Source organism: Bacillus rossius, assembly GCF_032445375.1.
Source record: "Bacillus rossius redtenbacheri isolate Brsri chromosome 9 unlocalized genomic scaffold, Brsri_v3 Brsri_v3_scf9_2, whole genome shotgun sequence".
NCBI lineage: Eukaryota > Metazoa > Arthropoda > Insecta > Phasmatodea > Bacillidae > Bacillus > Bacillus rossius.
Genome location: NW_026962013.1, coordinates 3948790 through 3963766, shown reverse-complemented (window position 1 = coordinate 3963766; position 14977 = coordinate 3948790). Strand labels below are relative to the sequence as shown.

The window sequence follows — 14977 nt, the reverse complement described above, 5'->3', positions numbered from 1 at the left end:
GGAAAAGGTCCGAGTGGACAGGAAGCGAATCTAGGACAAGGAGCGAGCTTGTAACGTCTCTCAACGAGAGGAGCTTGGAGAGTGATTGTTTCTGAGGTAGCGGACCAAGACCGGCAGGCGGTCTCGTGGAGGGGTGGAAGGGAGGTAAAAGCAGTGCAGGGGAAGTGGTCGACGATCTGTCGAGGTCGTAGAGTTGTCCATTGCCCGAAGAGGGTTGGTCACGAACATGCGGTGGCCTCGCGTCATGGAGCTACACCGCCCCCCTCCACCACAGGCGGTGCACAGGCGCTGGACAGAGCTGGCGCTTCAAGCAACCCGCCGTCACTGTCCGCGTCTTCTCGCGCCTTTCTACGCTTGTTCGTGACTGGGAAACCACAGTTCTTATCAGTAGAGACCGGAAAAATTTGCGGATTCATTTCGTGATAGGCTGAAATTCAAACATGTGTACGATTCTGCTGGTTCTGCTATTGGCTCGCGGTTTAACTGGAGATCTCTGGGCCAATGAGAGACCATCGACCAAAGAAGCGTCGAATCACAAGCTACCCAGTGGAGACGACTCACAATTTAGTACCCAATGAACACGCGTGTTTACTTGAGAAATGCAGAGGATAATGGAGGCTATCCTAGAGGTCATTGAATCCGCGAATTTTTCCGGTCCCTACTTATCAGTAGAGACCTGTAAAACTCGCGATTTGAAATCCCTAAAGGATAGGCTCCATGATCCTCTACGCACTCGTGCAAATTACATCTGCTGATTGGTTACCGACTCGTAACACCTGTTGACTGGAATGATCGTGATTCGATAATTATTCTGTTAAAGATTTTTCATTGGCCCCAGAGTCCTTCAGATAAACTGTGGCCCAATCACTGAAGCAATATAATGTCAAAAGTATTTGGACTCTATCCTATCGCGAAATGAATCCGCGAATTTTACAGGTCTCTACTTATCAGTCAAAACAGACGTGTTTTGCATCCCATTCAATGAAGATTTTTTTGAGCAAGACCAAGTGAACAAAACACACTTTAAAGATTTTTTTATTAATTTGTCAAAACGTTTTACCGCTGTTAAAATATGTTAAAAATTTACGACCACAAATTTTTTAGTTCAATTTTATAGGGTTAGGAGTCATTTGGGGTTATAAATCTTTACGGGGCAGGGAGAAATGTTTTTATAAATTTTAGTCCTTTTTCAAAACTTAAAAAAAAAATGTTTTTTTTATTTAATTAAATTTCTATGCTTTTAGTCATGTGTATGAAATTTTATAATTAATTAAATTAATTTTTTAATACAGATTAAGTACCTGATTTTATTTCTAACCCTACACAGATTGTAATGAAAATTTGTTATTATGAATTTTAAATATCTATAAATTTGCTTGTAAGGTTTAAAACTATAAATGAGGGGCACTTGTAATATATAAAAGCAAGGGTATAAGCCGTGACGGACGCACCAAACGACAGTGCAACGCCATCAATTGAAGAAGTACTAAACTAAACTGTTATCAGTGCCTTTATTTTGCTAGTCGCCGTGAGCTCTGCTAAGCGGACGTGTCTCGCCAAGGAGGTTAGGAAGTTGCCAGAACTTACTGTATGACCGTGTGGCGGACATTTCTCCTAGCCCCATGTGCGTGATATAGGCACCGCCTGCGAGTGCTGCGTTATGCATCCCGCAACACTATACTGTTCTGCTCGCAGCCTAACGCCACGAATTAGGAGACAAAAATAAAGCAAACCGAAAAGAAAAGTGACTTAATATTGCATTGTATTCCAGTTATGAACTACGTTCAAATTTCAAGTCTCTAGCTAATCGGTGAAGTTAGTTGAAAATAGATTTAAAAATTTGGACCGAACAGAGAAACAGACGAGAAAGCGAGTTAATAAAAAACTTTTTAATACAAACATGGTATATCTCGATCCAAGTTCGTTAATATGCGAAATCGTACCAATAGGTAGAAGTCCGGGAAGTATTTTAGTAGAACAGAAAAATCACTATAAATTAATTAATATGAGATATGTGTACACGTTTTAATCTCATTACAGTGGAACCAAAAAGTTTGGTTAAAATTTTTTTGATAGCAACCATTAGCTGAAAGTTGGAAAAAGACAAAAAAAATTGAAGACATGGGCGGATGAAGGTTATATGTAACACTTTGTTTTAATTTTTATTTTATGGCATAACAAATGTTTGCGTCGACATAAGCATGATGTGCCATTAAAATCACGTGTATTAGGCTCAAAAAGAAAATTACAAACGAACGAAGGTGTCAGTTTAGGTCAAAGAAGCATTAAAAATAATTAATGGAAGCATTATGAGCACATGTTCCATGTGACCTTCTTGCACTCGTGTCTTCAATTCATAACTACCTTAGTATGCATTGTATCGCATCCGTTCAAAGTTATTTTGGCCCTGTGAATAATAGTATATAAAACTCTGTATTAAACCGTATTTTATATTACCAATTCTTACTGCAAAGAATGACCAAATTTTGGTCACAGAACAAAAAAAAATTTTTTATTCCCTCAGTAGACACAATAATGAACTCGTTATAAATAGTTGTAAATATTCTAAATATAAATACAATATTTTGGTTGCACTAACTACGCGAAAATTCAGTAACACTGGGTTCGGATTCTTGCCCGGGAATTTATGCTTAGTGTTGTCCGTGTACCTCCAGTAGTTCAGACCATTCCCTGAATAGCTTTCCAGTATTAACTGCGCACATAAATAAGCATAATAAAATAAAATCAGGTACAAATGTCGAATATTCGATTACCTTGATCGTGGTTTAAAAAAAGAAATTTATGCTTGTATATAATATCTATCATAATTTAAAATAAACAGGACAGTTTTTTTCGCAAGCGTAACAGCAAATATTATTTATTGTGTCCACAGAAAAAACGTATTTCGTATACACGGAGGTAAGAAATTCACATGCGTAAAAGGGGTTAAGTCCCAAATCATAGTTTTTAGAAAATTGCGATTGAAAATTATCAGGTTTCTTGAAGTCAGTTATTTTAGCTTTAATAACTGCTTTAGAACTTTGGAAACTCATTAATTGTTTTAAAATAATGTCTCTAATCCCCCTTATCAATTTTAAAAGTAAATATTTATTTTTAACTATTTTTGACTTAACCCCCTTTACGCAACAAGCACAGATATAAGTTACAATATTTTTCTTGTAGTATTATAATTAGTAGGGACCGGAAAAATTCGCGGATTCAATGACCTCTAGGATAGCCTCCATTATCCTCTGCACTTCTCAAGTAAACACGCGTGTTCATTGTTTACTAAATTGTGAGGCGTCTCCACTGGGTAGCTTGTGATTCGACGCTTCTTTGGTCGATAGTCTCTCATTGGCCCAGAACCAGCAGAATTGTACACATGTTTGAATTTCAGCCTATCACGAAATGAATCCGCGAATTTTTCCGGTCTCTACTAATTATGATATATTTCCTGGCGACTGGTTTATGTGGAAAGCACGGATACTTGATGACCGCGCGAGGTCCGAGACGCGGAGGCTGTGCTCCAGTGGTGGACGCTGTGCTGTCCGGCTGGGACAGACCCGGGGCGACGGTCGACGAGAGAGTAGCTCGCTGCACCGAGAATAAAACATGAGACGCCCCGCGACACCGCGAGAACAGGCGGGCGCCGCTGCATAATGCACGCCGCGCGGGAAACACAGCTTCCTCAAGAGGACCGCAGCTGCGAGTCTGCTGCTACCCGTCTCTTTGACTTGATGTAAGCTTTTGGACATACGCCATTGCTGTAGAAGAAAACTACAAAAATCCAAAAGACAAAAAAACACAAATTAAGCAAAAATTGCTGTTGTCAACAGGATATAGCTATACACCACATAATATTCCATAACAGGAATATGGTCAACAAAAACAAAGAAAAACAAAGAAAAATGGACCAAGAGAACGAAAAAAAACAACACAAATGATGAATTGAACCCAAAAAAAATTCAGCACAACAGTTGAAGCGAGACAAAAACACAACAAAACGAAAAGACGAAACAAACACGATAGTTTTCCGAAACAGAAACAAGCCAGCACAACAGTTGAAACAAGACAAACATACATGTGCAGACATACAGACATACATGTGCTTAGCAATGGCGTATGTCCAAAAGCTTAAATCAAGGCATGCACTCCCATTTCACAAATCTTTCAAAGATAATACCCGTTTCTTTGCTGCACCAACAGACTCGCGTGAATCCCTCAGGGCTCCGTGTGCGGGCGATAGGGGCGACGTCCCCTTGGTGCACGCAGCGCAGTATCGCCTCTACGGGCTGGGACGGTACTGGCGTGCAGGGATACGTACGTCTTCAACCCGGTAGTCATGCAGTCATATGTCATATGTTTGTTTGACAAGTCAGATGGCTCAAGTTTCCGGCAGATACTTCATATATGTATGGCAGATTATCAAATAAGTAGGATGCTTGATGGAATCTGCCAGCCAGAATCGTGACCAGCCAAAACGATAATGGCTTTCGTTTCTGTCACAACGAATATGTAAAATTGCAAAAGACAAATCGGAGATTTAAGAGGTTGTAAAGGAAATATAATATTAGTATGAATGCAGTTTGTAAAGTAACTTATCTGGAAAAAGTAAATTATCCGTCTATAATTTTAAATATCGCAAAACACTTGTCATTGTGTGCAGCAAGTATTTGTGTGATTTAATTTTTAAATCTTAACCAATTCAAACTTTGCATCTAGCACTACAATGTTTTAATTTTAAAATATTGAAACTTATGACTATATCTAATTCTTATGAATTTTTATTCCTAAAACCCTTGGGCGTATATGCCGGAGGGACAGGGGGACCCGCCCCCCTGGAAATTAAGAATCCCCTCACTGAGGAGGCCCGCCAGCACTTGCAAAAGCGTTGACTGTGAAGCACGTTTCATGTCAAAACTATTTTTCTTATGGAAAACTTTCTGTATACTTTAAAGTTTTCTGCTTATTGCATGCATGAAGGCCAACATATGGGCAGTATGCAGTGATGAAGTGTCGGTTAACGCCACGTGCAGAACTCTTGGAAATTTCCGCGGGCCCCCCTTGCAAATCCACTGTAGATAAGCGCGCCTGCTAAATCCTGTAGTTCAAAAATACTAGATTTATCTAGTTACAACATCAACAAAATTGCAGCTCACCGATCAAACGTGACAAAAAACAAAGATACAAATAAACACCAAAAAAAAAATTGTAAACCGGCCTAGTGATGAATTTCGTTCGTGTACAAATAATTATACAAATAAATAAAACGAATAGCTTCGGATAATCGAGTATTTTGGCAAAACCTTTTTTTCACAGACGAGAGAGCCAAAAGCCCGATCGTGCATCTTCGGTTTTTTTTTGTTCATTGTAAATAAATATACAACTCATGATAACTAATGGTCAATTAGGTTAGGTTAGCTACATTATTAATACTTTAAAACATTGTGGGCGGTTGATTTGGTTAGGATATAGCTACATTAAAGATACTGTGAAATCATGTGAACGGTTTCCCCCCAAATAAATACACCTGTTGTGGTACGGTAAAAAAAAAAAAATAAAGCGAGCATGAACTTCGGGGAACTTCGGGTGTGCTTCTCTCGTCTGTGAAATGAAGGCTTCCCGTTTCGTTAAATACGTTCGCTCCTGTTGCACTACTTGTCCCGAGCGGCACTGCCTGCACTACGACGCCTGCTGGGTAGCGCGGCGCTACGTCGTCAGTAGCACTGCAGGCGAGGAGTCGCAGTCCTGACCACTGACCACTCGGGACATCTCAGCGCGGTGCTTCTCATGGGGGAGAAACTCTAATCACCGAGACTGAGACCTAGTTTATTGAAGTAGTTATGGGCCCGTCCGCTAGATAGTAGTTTTCATAACATACTGCTGACATAACTACATTAATTTATTAGGAGAAGTAATGTATAAGCTATTTATCAGGCAAACAAACCAGTGAAAATTCACTCTATTTAGGTAGCCTCTAATTTTGTGGTGTGTAATGCAATGAGTTTTTGCACCTCCCGCTCCTTTATTTATTACATGACGGTTTATTACAAAACAGCTTTAAGTATTTTCGCATCGATTAAATTAGTTTGGCGCCGCCAAGGAGATAACTTAATATAACCAAAAAAAATCGTATTAACTATTCCGATTTTATATTTGCTGGTAGTTATGGGCCCGCCCAACAGATAGCGACACATGGTTTCAGTTTCCACTGTAAGGGTGCGGTTACACGGGACCCTGAACTACTTCAGGTGAACATGTTTAAGTAAACACGTTTACAAACGCGAAAGTGTACGGTTACACGGTAGTTGCTGAAAAGTGTGTTTAGCTCTAAAACCGATTGTCTACTGTCAACGAATGACTGTGTTGTTGATCTCTATTTTGTAATCGTATCCAGAAAACGCGGATTTTCTCACTTGTTTATACAGCATTATCAGCAGAAATGGAATGTGTTTTCATATTGCTCAATATTTTTTTTTACAAATCGGGAATTCAAACAACATGCACAGTAAAATTTTTAAACTAATTTATTATTATTTTTTGAGCGAGAGTACCTATCTCAGTTTTAAGAAAATTAAGGTCTGGATCAATTAAAAAATATATATATAATTATCTGTTGATTTTTTTTTTGTTGCATTCGGTAAAATATTACTCGAACTTGTGCCAGAAACACTTTCCATCTTGAATTTCTGCAAAAGACTTTTTATATTCTAAACAGCCAATCAGAGGCTAATGTAGAAGATATGTCGATCTGAACTACTTTGCCAACCTGTTTAAGTTAAATGGGAAATGGCCTCGAACGAAACATGTTCAGACTGTGTGTAACCGCACTCAACAGCTGAACATGTTCACCTGAAGTAGTTCAGACTCCCGTGTAACCGCGCCCTAAGAGTCGCACTTGTTTATCTCCCTCCTTGTTCTGTGGTGCTCCTCAGCTCTGGTGGTCGCACTCTTAGATGTGAACAAGTGGAGGGCCGCTTGAGCTTGATCTGTTTGCGAGACACTTCCCTACACCGTCGAAAATGTTCACCGCAAATATCCGAAGATCTGGGAGGTTTTAAGGCACCAAGGCAGCCTTGGGAAAAACTTTACACCATACGTCATATATACGTATATGTTTTCAACATATTTTGTGATAAACGTGAAGCCAAAGTTTTTCGGTCGAATATATATATATATATATATATATATGCGTGTGTGCGTGTGTGTGTGTGTTGGTGTGTAGGTGTGTGTGTGTATAGGTGTGTGTGTGTGTTACACGAACCGCCAATTAATTTTTCAGTTAAATTATTGTCATTTACATGTTTTGCGTTAGGTATAATTCAAATTTTGAGCTACCACTGCTTTAGCTTTTTTTTATTAACATACAAGAATCTATACTACAGAAATATATACAAATTTAATATTAAAATATAAAGCTGGTAATACCCCACACTAAGTTACCATGTAGGTACTTCATCATAAATTTACGTAGCCCATGTGTTCCATTTTAATATCATATTGACCATACATAAACTGGTAGGTAAGTAAAGGAATGTTTATTTCATTTATTGATCATAATGAGTAAAACTAATATTTTTTTTGTTTTTGTTTTTGACGTGACAACGTCTAATAAATCTATGAACGCCGGCTGCACGCACGAAAAAGTGTCCCGTCACGCACATTATTCCGTTACGCTGTGTCCCGTTACGCCCATTGTTCCGTTACGCTGTGTTCTGTTACGTTGTCGGCGAGTGCAGTAATAATAGGTTATGTTACAATTGACTAAAAAATTATGGTGATTCATATAATTGATGATAGATATTTGATTACAGTTTATTTATATGAAAACTTGTTCATAATTATATTTAAACTTTATAACCAAACGCCAGTTTTTAAAATTAATTTCAAGTCATCTACACGTGAACTGTTTCGTCGACTGTTTATAAAGTGAAGTGAAAATTTAATGTGGTTTTCATTGCTTATTACAACAACCATTTTGGCAATAAAGGTTAATTATTCTTGCATTTTAAAAATCTGATTGCGAGTATAATTTCAAGTATTTATTCTTTTATTATTAAAATTAAAATGATTCAAATTTATTCATAAAAGTATGCAATCATTTCATCAATGTTTTGTTATGACGTTGTCACGTTAAACTATCGTCCGTAACCGACTTTACAGACAACCAATTTTTTACGACGTTAACTTGTTGCTTGTCCGCCGACTCTTGTTCTTCTTCTCTCTCTACCTTCTCCTTCCTTCTCTCTCTACCTTCTCCTTCCTTCTCTCTCTCACACTCTCTGTGTGTATCTCACAAACACTTCTAGCTGCTGGAGACCACTGTGTATCCTGGTTGTTCACACCCACGCCACCTTGCTTACACCAGGTCTCGTATCTTCACGTAGTTGTTATCTTCTCAACTCGGTAACTCTCAAAGACGCGATGGTGGTAAGAGAGGACCAATGGCTTGGTAATACGCACTTCAGCGCGTGAACTGTTACCTCTTCATACCTTCAACGGAGTAGAACCTCAGAAACACCGTATCTAATATTAAATTTTACCTTTAACTAGTATCAGCTTTCGGATGAATATCCAAAAATATTCATTTCCGTGTATTAAATGGCACATTTACACGTTAACCCATTAAATCTATTCGTCGACTGAATTGGACTATTGATATCTTATTAATACGTTGATTACTTAAACTTTGAATGTACGGGTCATGGTGTATCCTACATTATAACCGACATAACTATTTAGGGCTATGGAAATGTAATAGTTATATAAAAATTGTATATTAATATTTGATAATCGGAACTGTTGGTTATTACCATATAATAAGTTAAGTAAAATAAAAAAAGGAAAATGATATCTTAGGAAATAACAAAGAAGGCTATGACTGAAGTTGTAAGTTTCAGAGTTCGATCCCAGACACCACAATAAATCTAATTAGCTTGTACGTTTACTTCAAGCTGAGTTTCACACTTCATGTGTTTTTTTTTTTTTAATTTTCTTGTCATAACTATTTGCTAAGGACTATAATTTTAAAACTAGTTTTCTTGCATTTGTTCTGTCACAGATATTTACTAAGTATAATATCCGTTGAAAATATTTGTGAAAGAACATCAAATGCAAAAGAGCTATTGTCTTAAATTTAAAGAAATAGCCCATAAACTATCAGTACCCTAAATGACAATTTTTCACTTTTTGGAAATTTAAGTTTTTGTCACTGGGAATATTTTGATTATATTTAAATTTTGTACTTATGCCTTTTCGAAAATCTTGGTTTTTTAATATGCTTATATCTTTGAAGTTTATACATTAAAAAAACATTCGTAATTTTATGTTATATATATATATATATATATATATATGTATATATATATATGTGTGTGTGTGTGTGTGTGTGTGTGTGTGTGTTTGTATGCCCAATGGTATTTTGGGCAGATTTGCTTTTTTGTAGTTATGCCTTTTTATATTTTCATATTATATTATATTCATCTTTTCTAGTCGCTTGATTTCTAGCTGCTTAAATCATCGGTTATAGGCACAGATTAAAGTGTTTGTTGTAGTCGCCATGTTCAACGGGCGCCTCCCAACCTCCTGGTGTGGGATATTCTTCGAGGGAGCAGCGCGACACCACAAAGGAAAAGGAAAGCAGGCTCCGTGAGTAGTCTTGCCGGCGAGTAGACTCCCGGGGGGGGGGGGGGGGGTCTTGCTGCCGCACTTCAAAGAGAACTCTCCGAGCCTCCTGCCCTCGCACGACTGTCCAATACACTCGCCCCAGCCGCCAGTCGGGGTGCCGTCACAACTTAGAAACACACAAGATACAATCTTCTAAGTTATGCCTGTTCTAAGTTGTGTGTTTCTAAGTTATGATAGTTCTAAGTTACGTGGTTCGGAATTGCGAGTTTCTAAGTTATAACAGTTCTAAGTTGTGTTTCTAAGTTGTGATAGTTCTAAGTTATGACTTTCTGCGTTACGACGTTTCTAAGTTGTGTGGTTCTGCGTTGCGTGTTTCTAAGTTACGTGTTTCTAAGTTGTGATCGTTCTAATTCATGACAGTTCTAAGTTACGTGGATATTTTATCGAGGTTTCTAAGTTATGACTGTTCTAAGTTGTGTTCTAAGTTGTGTGTTTCATTTGTCGTAGCGTGCAGTCAGTTTGAAGAGACCGGCTCTGGTGAAACTCTGTGCCCTGATGGGATGCGAGGAACTGTCGCACCGCCCGCTCCACCACTGCATTGTCTCGCAAGTGACGCACCGTGAGTGCGGGGACGTCAGCTCGCACCTCCATCGGCGACCACGTGGTCAGTAACACGTTTGTCCGCCATCTTGATCTGTACTAGGATAACCGAGGCTTTAAACCACCCCACAGGGAGGGGCCTCAACTCGAATATTGGGCGTAGACCAGCTGTAATCTCACAAAAAAAAAATCGACCAATCAAACGCGCTGTCCACACCCACGCAAACAAGCAGAGTGAAACAAACATTAGCGGAGAATATTATGAGAGCAATTCGCGCTACGTTAGGCCCTACAGGTTGTACAAACAACTTACAATGACTTGTTCTTGGATTCCGACTGCGATACATTTATTTTCAAAAATAAAAAGCAGCGGTTTTACACGCCTGATCGTACAGGTCTGAATACCAAATAATTTACAATAAAATAATAATAATAATTTACAAAAAATAATTTACGTATGACCTCCGGCTGCCGCTCGCTCTTCTCCGGCACTCTGCGCATGCGCCGTTCCTCCTCCGCTGACTCCTTCAGTCGCTGAACCAGCCATGGGTTCTCGTGGCCAGTGTGTGCCATCTGCTCTTTCAAAAAAAAAATTACGAATCTTCACTTTCGGATCGTCCCCTCGTAAGTTGCGTGTTCAAGAGTCGGCAAACCAATATCTATATCTGCACATACAAAGGAATTAATAAAAAAAAAAGGTGGTTGTCTGTAAAGTCGGTTTACGGACGATAATTTTACGTGATAACGTCATAAGAAAACATTGATGAAAATTTGCATACTTTTTTAATTTTCAAATATTATTTACAGATTTTGCAAATTTAATTTAAATGCATTTGTTTAACTATAATCACGAACAATTAATTAGTTATAGAAATAAACTGAAACCAAATCAATGTCAATAATTGGTTGATTTGAAATGACGAAATTGGACAAATAAATCAATTTTTTTATTGCTACTTTTAAAAAGCCCGCCTTAACCTGATTAATATTATAGAAGATTTTATTGCACGGTGGTTGGCCGGTTCTTGCACCCTCGGCTCAGGCGGAACGTGACAATGAGTGATGATTTTTCGTGCGTGCAGCCGGCGTTCATCGCGTTATCAACGTTATTACGTCAAAAAAAAAAAAAAACGACGAAAGCTTCACTTTCGGAACGTCCCTTATAAGTTGCCTGTTCAAGAGTCGGAAAACCAGACAATATCTATATTTGCACATACAAAGGAACAACAACAAAAAAAAATCGTACATCTACAAACATTGTGAAAGCAAAACATATTAAAAATATTTGCTTTCTCTTTCCTTCCCCCCCCCCCCCCAAAATTTTAACCAAACTGATCCATAGCAACGCATGGCCGGTTACATCTAGTAGGTAATATATATATATATATATATATATATATATATATATATATATATATATATATATATGGAAAGTAAATTCTCGAGTTCATCAACAGTTGGAATCCAGTATCGTGGGATAAATAAGTCAAAATTTGTAAAAATACTTTATTTGATGTGTGTTTATTTGAAATCACAGTTCGGCGGCGGCGATGCGGAAAGAAAATAAATTCGGGCGCGCGCACGCAATCCTTCTTCATTCGGCGCACAGCAGATAAATATTTATTAGCTCCTCGTGTTTATCATTTTTTAATATCAATATGACGGAGGCTGAAAGTACACTATAACGCCTCTCCTTTACACGTCACAAATATTTATTTCCGCTGATGATACAAGAGCTCAGATGTTGCAAAAAAAAAAAATCAGCTGAAATTGAGGAACAAGTTCCGTAAATTCTCTGTGAGCAGGAAAAACAACAACATTTCCCTTGCAGTTTGATGTTTATTGAAACGAAGTAACGACGTAGTTTTGAGAAAAAAAAAATTGGTCGCCTGTAAGGTCGGTTTACGGACGATAATTTTACGTGATAACTTCATAAGAAATTATTGATGAAAAATTGCATACTTTTTAATTTTCAACTATTATTTACAGTTTTTTGCAAATTTAATTTAAATAATTTATTTAAATATAATCACGAACAATTAGTTAAAAAAAAAAAAGGCCCGCCTTAACCTGTTTGATATTATAGAAGATTTTCTCGCACGGTGGGTTGGCCGGTTCTTGCACGCTCGGCTCAGGCGGAACGTGACAATTTTTCGTGCGTGCAGCCGGCGTTCATCGATTTATAAGACATTATGACGTCAAAAAAAAAAAAGGCGCTCTCACTTGGTTTGCTGGACGTGTTAGTTATGAGCAATGCTTCTTCCCACCTGGATGTTCTGTCGGGCGCGACGATAAACATTCAGGAAGCGAATGCGCGGACACATAAACACGCGCGCGACCATAAAGAAGCCTCTGAACGCCTGCAGAGGAGGTGAGTGGTCCTTACTGGCTGAGAGCCGCTCCGACCCCATTTGACGGCCATCAGTTCCCGGACTCCCGCTACATGCTGCGTGCAGACACACACACACACGCACACGCACCCACACACACACGCACACACGAGGTCGCAACGCGAATAAATGATTGAATTTTAACGAAATAAATCAAGAGAAAAGATTGAAATATAAGAGGCCTTCTTTTCACAGACGAGAGAGCCAACCGTCCAATCGTGCATCTTCGGTTTTTTTTTTTTTTTTTGTTCATTGTAACTCATGATAACTAATGGAATGGTCAATTAATTAGGTTAGGTTAGCTACTTTATAAATACTTTAAAACATTGTGGACGGTTGATTTGGTTAGGATAGCTACATTAAAGATACTGTGAAATCATGTAAACAGTTTCCTAGCCCTGGATAGATACATATTAAAAAGTTATTTGCTAAGCAACCATAAAATGATTTTACAGTAATTTTAATGTAGCTATACTTACCTAATATAACCAACCAACCAACCAACCACAATGTTTTTAAAGTATTTATAATGTAGCTAAACTATCCTAATAGACCGCAAAATTTAATGCCACACCGGTTTATACAATGAGAGAGAACGAGAAAAAAAAAAAGCTAGCATGAACTTCGGGGAACTTCGGGTGTGGCTCTCTCGTATGTGAAATGAAGGTTTCCCTTGAAATATATTAGAACGATACCTTACCCTACATTTCTAAGTGAAACAATCGAAATAATCTGAAACGAAACAAATGGAAATGAAATACAACCAAATGTAACGAAATGAATTGAAAACTAACGTATCAAAACTAAATGATTGTTAACAATATAAATTAACAGAAATGTAGCCAAATGAAGAGACAAAATGAAATTTAGTGAAACCACGTGAAATGGAATCGAAATAAACCAACATTAATGAAATAAAACGATTTGAATGGAAACGAATTCAATGTATCGATATTTTGAATTGTAACGAAATAAATAAATTTTTAATACCTCAATATAAGAAAAAAAATGGTATCCACGTGTTAACGTTTTGGCCTAGGTGAAATTAACAAAGCGAAACCTCGTTTATCCTGCCCTCGTTTATCCGGTTCTCCGGATAATCCTGATCAGATTTTTAGATATTTTATCTAATATTCACACAAAAAAAAGACAATTGTATTCTACATCCATGCAAACAAAGACGGTTAGCACACGATAATGTTTCTGAACGTGTTTCGTTAAAACGCCATACATGTTTGAAACAGAAGAAAGAGACGAATTGTTTGCTAAGAAATTGTGTGAAAAGTTTACTTTCGTATTTTAAACGACTTGTTAGCAAAGTAATTTTTTTATCGAGCTCCATTTCCGAAATGTTTTGAGGCGTGGAATGATGGTGATGGCGAGGCGAAAGTCAGACACTTCACCCATGCGCCAGCATGTCGTCTCCTGACAGGTCCTGACTCCGTGGTCACGAGCCATCTCACTTCACGTGGTTGTGGCTTCAAGAGTCCGCATGCAAGATCGCCCAGTCATTTTGACGTGACAACGTCTAATAAATCAATGAACGCCGGCTGCACGCACGAAAAAGTATCCCGTTACACACATTGTTCCGTTACGCTGTGTCCCGTTACACACATTGTTCCGTTACGCTGTGTCCCGTTACGCACATTGTTTCGTTACGCTGTGTCCCGTTACGCTCATTGTACGCTTGCGCCGCATCTATCTCTCTTTCACTCGACTGTTTATAAAGTGAAGTGAAAAGTTAATGTGGTTTTCATTGCTTATTACAACAACAATTTCGGCAATAAAGGTTAATTATTCTTGCATTTTAAAAATCTGATTACTAGTATAATTTCAAGTATTTATTCTTTTATCATTAAAATAAAAATGACTTAATTCTATTCATAAAATTATGCAATAATTTCATCAATGTTTTATTATGAAGTAGTCACGTTAAACTATCGTCCGTAAACCGACTTTACAGACAACCCATTTTTTGAAGTGAAAACTTATTTAGCCGCGTTGAGCACTTTTTGGTAGGGGCAAAACTTATGGGTTCGCGTCACCGACATGCTAGTGACGTGTTGCGCCAGACTGGCGAATCGCAGCGGCCTGTGTACATGGGTAAAATCTTGTGATTTCGCGTCACCGACATGCTGTAGTAGCAGTACGTGAAGTTAAATTGACCGCGTTCAGACATTTTCTTTTGTTTATTTTATTTAAAAACAACTAGTGATCTCTAAAATTTGTTAACATTTTAAATTACAAATACGGTTCGTGCATCACATTATTATAAGCGACAATGTTTAAAAAAATAATTAACAACTTTTTATAGTGTCAATATTTTGGTTCACTATTCAAAGTGGCAAATCGGTTTTCAC

General features: G+C 38.0%; 1 protein-coding gene and 1 long non-coding RNA gene across 2 annotated transcripts in view; one reads left to right on the top strand and one right to left on the bottom strand.

Annotated features, from left to right (window-relative positions):
* The window catches only part of LOC134543079 (neuropeptide CCHamide-1 receptor-like), a 145767-nt gene that overhangs the window by 84911 nt on the left and 45879 nt on the right, over positions 1-14977 (bottom strand). The window lies entirely within an intron of this gene.
* Positions 1-14977, top strand: part of LOC134543080 (uncharacterized) — a 167314-nt gene that overhangs the window by 147721 nt on the left and 4616 nt on the right. Inside the window, exon 2 of the long non-coding RNA XR_010076889.1 lies at positions 10135-10291. This is a non-coding gene — a long non-coding RNA (uncharacterized LOC134543080). The remainder of the gene's footprint in view (positions 1-10134; positions 10292-14977) is intronic.